This window comes from Haliotis cracherodii, unplaced genomic scaffold, assembly GCF_022045235.1.
Source record: "Haliotis cracherodii isolate W230 unplaced genomic scaffold, xgHalCrac1.p SCAF_7, whole genome shotgun sequence".
NCBI lineage: Eukaryota > Metazoa > Mollusca > Gastropoda > Lepetellida > Haliotidae > Haliotis > Haliotis cracherodii.
In genome coordinates this window covers 48,107,026-48,120,129 of record NW_027266330.1, presented here as the reverse complement: position 1 = coordinate 48,120,129, position 13,104 = coordinate 48,107,026, and the positions used below count along the sequence as shown (strand labels likewise).

Genomic DNA, 13,104 nt, shown 5'->3' with positions numbered 1-13,104 from the left:
ATCAATGCATTCTCCATAGTGTAAATGAAGAGCTTCGTTCCAAACCCTACTTTGATAACAGCGATTAAATCAAATAAGTGTTAGTTCAAATACTGATATACTCATAAAGACATTAATTATTGACATTAATAACTGGGCGAAGCAAGGCTTTAATAAAGCATGGACAAAATTTAATTTTGATAAAAATTAAGATCTTGATAATTATAGGACAGATATGTTAAAGTATACACGACCTTGATTTGAAACAAAGTATGCAACCCACCACCTACCAGCAAAGAGGATGCAATGGAGATCACATCAACTACATTATACGAACAAATAGGTTATGTAGAATCCCTTTTATCAGTAACAAATCCTTTTAAACTTTGAGAACATACTTGAAAGGTTGTACTTGCCAATGTATAATATTAAACTGGCTATTTGTGTGATACATATGGCTTCAACGACCTGCCTAAACACCATAAACAAATCGCGGTAAGGAGAGTTGTGTTATTATTTACGATGGTTTTCAGTGCAGATTGATAAAGAATGAAGTTGTATTTAACAGTTTGAATGATTAAACTGGGTAGTGTTTTAATATTGAAATTCTCAAGAAAATACATGATGGCGGACCTTCAAGAGTCCGCTTTCGTGCAACTGTTTTATCACTGAATATGCATACATACTTTGAAACACGTTCGTGTAAACCTTTTCATAGGACAAACATGTATTAAAAATGACATAATTTCAATTATTATATTTTTATCGAAATTGAGCCACTTCCGTTTTCATAATTCCAAATATGAGCAATGTTCACATAACGATAAAAAAAATGATAAAAAGCAATTTATTGCGCATATTTTATTGTCGATCGGCTAACATCCAATGAAAATAAAACATTTTTATTGGATGGTTGCAAAATTTAACACGATAAAACCTAAATTTACACATATTTTGTCAAATACATGGCTTTGGATAAACACTTACAAATGTCAATTTATTCAAGGAACAGTTTATTAAATTCCTATGCAATAAATGTTTGTTATTTATTTAATAATGAAACTGAATAAAATGTATTTACATATTTTTCTCATGATTTGAATTTCTGATCCAATAAGTGTTTGCTATTTATTTAATAATGAAACTGAATTACATCTGTTTACGGAAGTGAATCAGAATATGAGAATTGTAGAAACAAAACTTTTGTTGATCCTTTCAAAGTATTCAGAACACAAATGTGTTTTTAAAATAAATTATAATTATAAAACATGTGACATTCAGATAGTTTGACTTAATTTATTTCATTACAGATGATAGAACTTCAGAAAACTGACTGGTATTTTCAATTTCTCTGGAAGAGGTAGACGACCAACAGTACCAAACGACTCCCTGTTAATATAAACTTATCCTCCAGTTCTTTTACCTTAAGATTCAGCAATGGGATGACGTTGCTGAGTTCACATAAAAAATAATATATGTACAACCACCAAGAATACGGGCACTGATCATGAAGACACACAACAAAGTTCAGTCGCTGAAAGTCGAACAGTTGGAGTTCCTTGATGATAACATAACTTTTGTTGGGAACATTTGCAACAGCAATGTCACAAGGGCTGAACTCCTCGATTGTCCTGAGAAAACTTTGAGAAGTACTCTAATCAACCTCACCAAAGGGACTGTTTTGGACTTGATATCTTTTCAAGAGAAGGATGGTTCACATGATCATGGATATGAGTTGCAGCACATTATCTATCTGGTGTGACATTAGAAGATGGACCTTTGAAGAAAACAATAGGTGAATTGAAGGAAACTGCAGAGAAGAAGTACATGTCGAGGAATCAAAACAATGATTACATCCCTTTCTGGACAGCCGTTTCTTGATGGCACTCTATGATGGTGTATGACCTGAGACTGCACCAAGGACACCAGATGCCCCGCTTTGTAAGAAACGCATCAAACTGGACAATATTAGCTTGGACAAAACTTCAAGTAGCACCAATTCACCAGACAAGCATGATGTATCATGTCTTCCAGATACTGAACACTCCCCATTGGCGTATGAAAATTCACCTTTACTATATGTTTCAAAAAGCCTGAAAATTAGGAAGTTGAAAGGCGATTTAGAAGTTGCAAAAAAAGAACTGAAAGAAGAACAAATTAAAACAGCTACACTGCGACAACTGGTGAGTGAGAAAATTAAAGAATTTCACATTCAAATGAGGAGCACGATGCATGATATTGAGTGTAAAGATTGTCTGACTTTGCCGATGGGAAATCAAAATAGGAATCTGAAAGAAGAGATTGAGAAGACCAAGTCATCACTGAAGGAAAAGACTGATGAGCTGGCTGGAGTGCAACAAGCACCATACTACAAGAGAATGCAGAGATGGGAGAAAAAAAATAATCAACAAGAATAGATAGCAAGATGACAGAGAGATTGAACATAATGAGTCCAGCAACTTTAGCATGATTTCAGGACGGCAAATAAAAACAAACAATATGCCCCCAGTTATCAGGACAAGAGATGAAAATTCCCAGAAGTTCACTAAGGACATTATCAAATGTGTCATAGAGTTGATGGGCTTTGCAGATATTTCTGGGATCCGTAATTGAAATAGTTTTAAGGCATTTGTTCAAGGTCAAGCTCAATCGAACTGACCTGAAATCATTGTTTCGATTCGCAGACCAGGGACATGTACTCGAAAAGAGACATGTAGCAGAAACATTGCTGAAATCCTCATTTGCGGATATCCACTCGGATGGAACCACACGAGACCATAATAGAGTTGTAGGACATCAAATCTCTGCTGATGGTGGCCAGTTCCTGTCATGTGGCTTCACTCCTGTTTGCTGTGAGGACACTGATACTCTTGTAGACATTGCCTTCAACCTCCTACATGAGCTAGCAGATACACATCCAGAAGAAGACATTGAAGAAGTCTTGAAGACAATGCTCAAGAACATCACAGGACTGATGAGAGACAGGGCAAGTGTAATGAAGTCCTTCCACATATCTTTCAGCCAACAAAGGAGAGAAGCATTGCCCGGGGACTCCTTGGATTGAGTGCAGCATCAGAAAAGGTCCTGAAAGAATGGCAGAAGGAAGGAGCTAATAAACTTTGCAATTTAAAATGGCACATTGACAAATTCCACAGATTTCCCAAGAGCCTTGAGAAGCATCAACGAGGTTTATCAGAACAGCTTGTGATCCCAGAGGTGACGTAAAGAACAGCTGCAAAGATTCATGGGAGGCATTGTGCCACATGCAGGACATCAAATCAACCATAATGAGCTTCAAAGGAAATAGATTTGACAACTTCTTTCAGGGAGCAGCATCGCTTCATCACCATCGGGATGGACTGATTGATTTCTTCAGAAATGTGATGCCACATATGAATCTTAAGCAAGAGAGAGTTTTGTATGATTCAGAATGTGATTCTACCGATGCAGTGATGATATCTTCGGGACATGTGTTTCAAAAAGTCACAGGACCCTATTGGATTCTGATGGGAAGAGATGTCAAGTACGTGGACTTTTTTCAACATGTCTGCGAGATGGATGATGCCTTAAACAAGTGGACGAGGATCCACTTCCTGTGACAGAAGAAAACTGACCATCACTCTTCGGAATTGACGTACAGATGAACAAAGATGTCCTTCACTCTCTGTTCGCATCCATCAACGACAAGAAGATAACTATACTTCCTGTCCTACGGAAACAATGCAGTGCGTACCAAGATGTTGTCAGACAACAGTTGACAGACTTCTTGCCAGGGGGGTCGATATCTCAATGTGACAGATGAGAATCAGTGGACACGAATGGAACATTGCAAGATCTCAAATCTGATCGGTGAAGCTGGCTTTGGGGACTTGAATTTTAGTATCTTCAAGAGGCGACACATTTCTCTGCATCACCACAGCACAGTCAGCATACTCAAGAGGAACCAAACATGATGCCAAATCTGAGAAAGAAAAAGACAATATACTCAGGATTTGTACAAAGAAATCAAACAGCGTGAGGAAGAATCACCAAGAAATGCAGAGGAGCGTGTTGGCGAAGAAGAAGGATATGCCTCAGAAAAGGAGGAGAAGCCAGCTCAACTTGGTGACAAGAAGAAGTTGTTGGCTGGAATTGTACAGAGACTCGGCGGACCTGTCTCACCCCAGGTGATGGTAACTATGCTCTTTTTACTCGGTGGCAAAACTGTAAAGATCAATGCCATCAAAGATCAAATGTGGTACCTCAAGACTGTTCTTGGATCATGTTGGATCAGAGTGCCAGTCTTAGGCTGTCTGGATCCCCGGAAGAGCTGGGGAGAAATCTGAAGACATTCCTGGGAAGAGATACAGTATTAACTGTAATGGAGGACTCAGAAGTGACGACACATATGAATAATAGCCAGAGGAAATATGAAATTGCAGATGAACATGAGTTTGAGAATCATGAAGTTGAAACCCAGTGGTAGATTCATCAGATTTTGGCAATTTCTAGTTTGCCAGAGAAGGTGAACATGTAGCTGTACATTTTGATGACAACTTCCACATTGGAGAGGTGATTTCCATTCACTCACAAGAAAGGACAGAGGTTGGAGAAATACAGATTAAAGGAGAATCTATTCAGATGGCCCAAATCAGACCTAGACACCATTTCATCAAGAGTCTGTGCTCAATTGGAACTTCAATGTGAAATCAGACTATGTGCTCCATCAGCACTGACGAAGCGTATGACATCATAAATAAAAAACACATTTTGTATCAAGAACTTTATTGTTGGAAAGGAATTATGCTGACACTATCTACAAAGTGTATGTTTATGTACTTACTATGATGTAATCGAGACAACAATGATGGTGTTGTACAAACATTCAGTGCAAGACCAGTATGACAATAAATATTTTATTGAATTTTTAATGAAATTCCTACCTTGATAAAACACGTAAATGTCAACATAAACCTGTGCCCTTATAGCATGTCACACTACAGAATCCTGGCCATCTGTGTGCACAATATCATCAGGCTATCTTTAATAGCTAAGGAGATAGAGCAATTTGAAATATACCAGTAAATTTAATCTTCCATTGATCTTTTCCGCAGTGGAAATTTGACAATTTTCATTTTCGAACTGTCATATTTTATTTATTTTCACATTTATGCCTCTTTTTGTTTTTAGAGTTGTAACATATTATTTGTAGTAATGAATAAATGCGTCTGTTCTTGTTTGTTGCCTTTTACTCTCTTTTACTGAAATGTGGTAAGTAAAGTACGTTTATAACGAACCCGCTTATAACGAACTGACGGATATAACCAACTGTTTGTTTTTTACCAGTCCATTTGCTACATATATGCTGTAAATGTGCTTATAACAAACTACGGTTATAACAAACTAAATTTAGTGGTCCCTTCGAGTTCGATATAACCGTAGTTTACTGTAGTCAGCCAGTAATGTACGATAGAGTTGACACACTTTACCATTTTTCATGGACTGAAATTGTTTTATCTTACACATAAAAAGGTAATTATCTGGTGTATAATAAAGTGTATATTGTGGTTAATAACAATTGCAAAAGCCATCAAATATGTTTGTTCTTATTTATAGGATCTCAAAGTTCCATGTTGTTAATAATGTTTTCTGCCGGCAACACATCCAACCTTCAAATGGTCATATCTTAGAAACTATACAAGATATTCACAAAATTCTGTTTGTGTTGTGCTAGTTTCTAAATCACGCATCATTCCCACTATAAAATCACTTTACAATTTTGGCTGCCGGTCCTACTATCATGCTTTCAAAAAAAAAAAACACACACACAATTCAAAAACACACGACATGTCATGTAGGCAAAACTTGTGTTCCCATTTGCATAATGACAAGTCCCCTCTGCAGCCATTGGGGCAGGAGATGTGAGAAACTGGCAGTTTGACACACTGGAGTTACCAAAAGTAGGTCCAGCACTCTCCACTATCCATAAAAACACGAAATCAATCATAGAAATCGCAACTTCTACCAATGCGTGACAATTCTTCATCGGTTCAGGTATAAACGTTAGCTCCGGGACGTTAACTCTGGCTTTTCTTCCTTTTACCGGCAGTTAATGTTAGCTTGGAATCAAGGAGTGGAGTGGTTTGTCCTCTGGCAGTTCCCAGAGGCCAGCAGAGGACAGAGGGAGTTGACAGAAACTTGATACGTCAGTGGTGCCCCTTCCACATGGAGGGTTATGTGATTGATGATGATGATGATGATGATGATGATGATGATGATGATAGGTATGCCACTTGAATAGCAAACCGTTTTTGGGGTTGACTTCAGACATGTTGCAACCATCATGACTATTAGGGCAAGAACATACATATGAACAATCTCTGAAATTTTCCAAAATGGTTCCATGTGCATGTGAAGGCTTGCAACGCTGTGACGTACACTGCACATATCGCACGTCCTTAACAACATGTTTGAAGACATTTATCGCAAAAACAATGCGATGCAGATAAGAATCCTAGCATAAATGTCAGACTGTCAAATATACGCAAAATCTGTCAAACAAAACGTGGATTATTTCCAATATTATGATAGGTCGCATATTACTGCAAACGTGTTTACTGTACGTGGGTTTACAGTGATGTGTAAATATGACCAAGTCTCTAATCTAAGTGTTTATTGTACGTGGGTTTACAGTGATGTGTAAATATGACCAAGTCTCTAATCTAAGTGTTTATTGTCATGACTTTACTGTGATGAGGAAATGTGAGTAAATCTTTACCGAGGCCATTAAAAAATTTACTGCCGGAAGGATTACACTAATGAGGAAATGGTCAGCACTAACATTGTTCACTCAGAGACGGTAGCTGGCACAGACCTCAACTAGGTGACTGCTGTGTCTTCAGTGTTGTGTGGACTAAATAGAAAGTCAGTTTAATTCAGAAATACAATACAGGACTGACACCATCGTTGAAACTGAATCAGCCACATTTATCTCCCAGCTTATTGCAGCGCATGCTACAACCAGTAGACAAGCCTGGCTACAGGCTGAGGAAAGATAAATACAATACAGGACTGACACCATCATTGAAACTGAATCAGCCACATTTATCTCCCAGCTTATTGCAGCGCATGCTACAACCAGTAGACAAGCCTGGCTACAGGCTGAGGAAAGATAAATACAATACAGGACTGACACCATCGTTGAAACTGAATCAGCCACATTTATCTCCCAGCTTATTGCAGCGCATGCTACAACCAGTAGACAAGCCTGGCTACAGGCTGAGGAAGGATAAATACAATACAGGACTGACACCATCGTTGAAACTGAATCAGCCACATTTATCTCCCAGCTTATTGCAGCCCATGCTACAACCAGTAGACAAGCCTGGCTACAGGCTGAGGAAAGATAAATACAATACAGGACTGACACCATCATTGAAACTGAATCAGCCACATTTATCTCCCAGCTTATTGCAGCCCATGCTACAACCAGTAGACAAGCCTGGCTACAGGCTGAGGAAAGATAAATACAATACAGGACTGACACCATCATTGAAACTGAATCAGCCACATTTATCTCCCAGCTGATTGCAGCCCATGCTACAACCAGTAGACAAGCCTGGCTACAGGCTGAGGAAAGATAAATACAATACAGGACTGACACCATCATTGAAACTGAATCAGCCACATTTATCTCCCAGCTTATTGCAGCCCATGCTACAACCAGTAGACAAGCCTGGCTACAGGCTGAGGAAAGATAAATACAATACAGGACTGACACCATCATTGAAACTGAATCAGCCACATTTATCTCCCAGCTTATTGCAGCCCATGCTACAACCAGTAGACAAGCCTGGCTACAGGCTGAGGAAAGATAAATACAAGTGGACAAAACTCACATGACTGCAGCTGTAAGTGCACAACACATCACATAGGACATTGAAACATGGCTCAAGTCCATGCAAAGTTTGATGAAATTTTTACTTCTGGTCATTCTTTGAGGGCACCCACCCTTCAGTTTTAACTTGGATGAGGTGATGTGAAATTGCGTGCACTCTTGTACTAGTCCGGACTTAGGCCGATTGTAGTGCTAGCTCACTGAGATACCATGCCGCAGTTAAACATGAATACCCCACTCAGACACAGTATACTGACTCCGAGCCGAACAATCCTTTGTTTGAGCCCATTTATGCCGAGCGGCAGACAGGGTAACAACAAGTACCATCTTTTAACAACTTATGGTATGATGCAGCCGGGGATCGACCTCCTGCCCTCCCGGGCGAAGGGTCTACCACTAGACCACGGAGGCGATCTTAATCTTGGGGTTGTTACTACTTGGCAAATATCACATCCATGTTGCATTCCCTCGAAACTCACAATAAATTGCATTCACATGATCCATTAACAAGTTATTTGACAAGAATTAATTCTAGGAGACATTTTTAGAGTCAGAATGAGGTCACATTAGTTATATGAAAAGGCTGTCACTTGGCAGGTTTTGAAGTGAAACAAATTGGAACTGGTTTGTATGGCACTAAATAATCTCACTCAGAATCTTGTAATGGCGTCATCGTGATACAGCAATCAGATGCACAATATCAATGAAATATAAAAAGACAAATGCTTCAATGAATTTTAGAAATAATGAGTGTGCAGTTTTATATCCCAACTGTATTGAAATTGCAACAATATCAGTGAGTCCATGAACAATAAAGGCACTCCCACATCATTGGGGGATGGGCTCTACAAGATTCATTAAAAGAAATTTAAAACTAAAGAAGCCTGCGCTTTCAAGTCCACAAGCCCGAATATCGATCTTGGCATCATTGTCAGTAGATTTTAGGTTTAAGATATGGAGTAGTATCAGGTCAACATTTACAAGACATGGGCTCACGGTAACTATAAATACCTCTCTGACACAACAGCTTTTCAGAGTGACGGAGTCATTGGAGTGCCATGATGTTTAATGCCACACTCAGCAATATTGCAGGTATATCACGAATGCCAGTATATTATCAAGTCTGGGCCAGACAAAACCAGTGGTTGAGAGCATGAATCACAAGATCATCAAGCCAGAAAGACACGATGAGCAGGATCACATATTACAACCACCAAGTCCCTGTTTAGTTCCTTCACCACAAGCTTGGAGTTCTGGGGACTTAATCTTACAACACAATCCCCTACGGAAGACTTCACAGAAAATATCTTTCCAAATCAATATTTAACCAATGGACATTGGCATTATGTTACGTAGTGAAGAATATTAATAGAAAATCAATGAAACATCTGCAAACAGTAAGTAACCATCCCTATTTCCATCCACTGTCTGAGTGGGAGCCACTCTTGGCCAGCTATGTGGTGTGGACCATGATTCATGAACCACTCGTCTTCATACAACTCTTCAAATTACGCACAGATTAAAGAGTGATACCACTGATTCACATCATCAGATATTTCTTCAGACTTAATGAAAATAGAAATGCTCTAAACTTATGATGTCTGTGAATATTATTTGTCATCTAGACTCCTCATACAATTATCAACTGTAAATGTTAATAAGGGTCTAACAGCTATACTTAGTGAATGACGAGAAATGCACAGAATGATGGTCTCATCATGCTCATACTGTCAGAATAAGATTGTGAGTCAGCAGGGTATTTCACCTTTCAATCATGTGTCATTCTTCTACACACCAGCTCAGCACATGTGGGCAATCAGACACAGGTCAGTCTGAGACAGGCAGGAACACCAAGACAGAGCTTGACACATGTGGGCAATCAGACACAGGTCAGTCTGAGACAGGTAGGAACACCAAGGCAGAGCTTGACACATGTGGGCAATCAGACACAGGTCAGTCTGAGACAGGTAGGAACACCAAGGCAGAGCTTGACACACGTGGGCAATCAGACACAGGTCAGTCTGAGACAGGCAGGAACACCAAGACAGAGCTTGACACATGTGGGCAATCAGACACAGGTCAGTCTGAGACAGGCAGGAACACCAAGACAGAGCTTGACACATGTGGGCAATCAGACACAGGTCAGTCTGAGACAGGCAGGAACACCAAGGCAGAGCTTGACACATGTGGGCAATCAGACACAGGTCAGTCTGAGACAGGCAGGAACACCAAGACAGAGCTTGACACATGTGGGCAATCAGACACAGGTCAGTCTGAGACAGGCAGGAACACCAAGACAGAGCTTGACACATGTGGGCAATCATACACAGGTCAAACCTGAGACACACATCCACAGAACTAACCTCACACACATCCACAAAACTACCCTTACACACACCCACAGAACTACCCTCACACACATCAACAAAACTACCCTCACACATCAACAAAACTACCCTCACATACATCCACAAAACTACCCTCACATACATCCACAAAACTACCCTCACACATCCACAAAACTACCCTCACACACATCAACAAAACTACCCTCACACACATCAACAAAACTACCCTCAAACACATCCACAAAACTACCCTCACACACATCCACAAAACTACCCTCACACACATCAACAAAACTACCCTCACATACATCCACAAAACTACCCTCACACACATCCACAAAACTACCGTCACACATCCACAAAACTACCCTCACACACATCCACAAAACTACCCTCACACATCCACAAAACTACCCTCACACACATATCCACAAAACTACCCTCACACACATCCACAAAACTACCCTCAAACACATCCACAAAACTACCCTCACACATATCCACAGAAATACCCTCACATCAATGAAATCTAACTGAAGTTCTCAACATACATCGAACAAAACTACATAAAATTACGCAGAACGCATCCAGCCAACTCTTTCCCTACCCAACCAATCTGCCCCAACACATACAATTCCTCCCATCCCATCGCTCTCTCTGCAACCATCCTCCCACACAGTTCTCCGACATGTCCTAGCTCCCGCTCCCCGCTCCACAGAGGGAACTGACCATCAGTATTTCAAGAGTTGTTTCCCTTCTCCACTACCTCCTACTGCCTCAACAACACATCACTTAGTTAATCATGCTAATATTGCTCCGTTCCTGACAAAATATTGAACAATTTGTTTTCTTATAAAGCCAAGACAAGAAAAAAAAAGTCAAATGAAAGCGATGTAAGAAGAATCAAGTCTCTTTGAAGATATAATTCAATTGCAGCTACAGGCACTGAAGATTACATGTTGTTCAATGGTAGAAAAGCTCCTGGGGCGACAATCCTATTTTTTTACGATTATACCTGAAAGTCAAAGTGTTAAAAATCGACACAAGTTTAGTTAATTCGGCTATTATCAGACAACATCAAACTCATAAGGAAATGAAAAGAGTTTTGGAAGTGCTTCAAGCGGCCTTTATGTTATTAAAGCATCCCAGTTGACAAACACAGGGGTCGAAAATAACAGAGTGAATGAATGCAGTTTTCAGTTTTCAGCTGTACCCTTACAGGTACGGTGACAGATGCACAGTCAGACCACACATAGATCTACGTTTCATGACAACTATTAACGGGGATGTACTCAGGTACGATGGCAGATGCGCAGTCAGACCACACCTAGATCTACGTTTCATGACAACCATTAACGGGGATGTACTCAGGTACGATGACAGATGTGCAGTCAGACCACACCTAGATCTACGTTTCATGACAACCATTAACGGGGATGTACTCAGGTACGATGACAAATGTGCAGTCAGACCACACCTAGATCTACGTTTCATGACAACCATTAACGGGGATGTACTCAGGTACGATGACAGATGCACAGTCAGACCACACCTAGATCTACGTTTCATGACAACCATTAACGGGGATGTACTCAGCCTTCACAAAAGAATGAACCACTTTGAAAAGGGTGTTAAATGGAATAGAAGGGGTTATGGGGAACAGATGGGGGTGCATGGAATAGAAGAGGTGTGTGAACAAACGTGTGTGAAACAGAGGTAGGTATAAGGAACAGAATGGGTTATCATGAGAAACAGGAAGGTATGAGGAACAGAAGGGTGGGTGAGGAACAGAAGACGTTATGAGAAACAGAAGGGATTATGAGGAACAGAAGGGATTATGAGGAACAGAAGACGTTATGAGAAACAGAAGGGATTATGAGGAACAGAAGGGATTATGAGGAACAGGAAGGTATGAGGAACAGAAGGGATTATGAGAAACAGGAAGGTATGAGGAACAGAAGGGATTATGAGGAACAGGAAGGCTTGAGGAACAGAAGGGGGTATGAGAAACTGGGATTATGAGGAATAGAAGGGATTATGAGGAACAGAAGGGATTATGATGAACAGGAAGGTATGAGGAACAGAAGGGATTATGAGGAACAGGAAGGTATGAGGAACAGAAGGGGGTATGAGAAACTGGGATTGATGAACAGAAGGGATTATGAGGAACAGGAAGGTACGAGGAACAGAAGGGGTTATGAGGAACAGGAAGGTACGAGGAACAGAAGGGGGTATGAGGAACAGGAAGGTATGAGGAACAGAAGGGGTAATGAGGAACAGGAAGGTATGAGGAACAGAAGGGGTTATGAGGAACAGAAGGGGTTATGAGGAACAGGAAGGTATGAGGAACAGAAGGGGTTATGAGGAACAGGAAGGTATGAGGAACAGAAGGGGTTATGAGGAACAGGAAGGTATGAGGAACAGAAGGGGGTATGAGAAACAGGAAGGTACGAGGAACAGAAGGGGGTATGAGGAACAGGAAGGTATGAGGAACAGAAGGGGTTATGAGGAACAGGAAGGTATGAGGAACAGAAGGGGGTATGAGGAACAGGAAGGTATGAGGAACAGAAGGGGGTATGAGGAACAGGAAGGTATGAGGAACAGAAGGGGTTATGAGGAACAGGAAGGTACGAGGAACAGGAAGGTGTTATGAGGAACAGAAGGGGTTATGAGGAACAGGAAGGTATGAGGAACAGAAGGGGTTATGAGGAACAGGAAGGTACGAGGAACAGAAGGGGTTATGAGGAACAGGAAGGTATGAGGAACAGAAGGGGTTATGAGGAACAGGAAGGTATGAGGAACAGAAGGGGTTATGAGGAACAGGAAGGTATGAGGAACAGAAGGGGTTATGAGGAACAGGAAGGTACGAGGAACAGAAGGGGTTATGAGGAACAGGAAGGT

At 40.6% G+C, this 13,104-nt stretch overlaps 1 protein-coding gene across 1 annotated transcript in view; it reads right to left on the bottom strand.

Annotated features, from left to right (window-relative positions):
- The window catches only part of LOC139447338 (26S proteasome non-ATPase regulatory subunit 1-like), a 328,509-nt gene that overhangs the window by 291,614 nt on the left and 23,791 nt on the right, over positions 1-13,104 (bottom strand). The gene's annotated exons all lie outside the window — the stretch shown is intronic.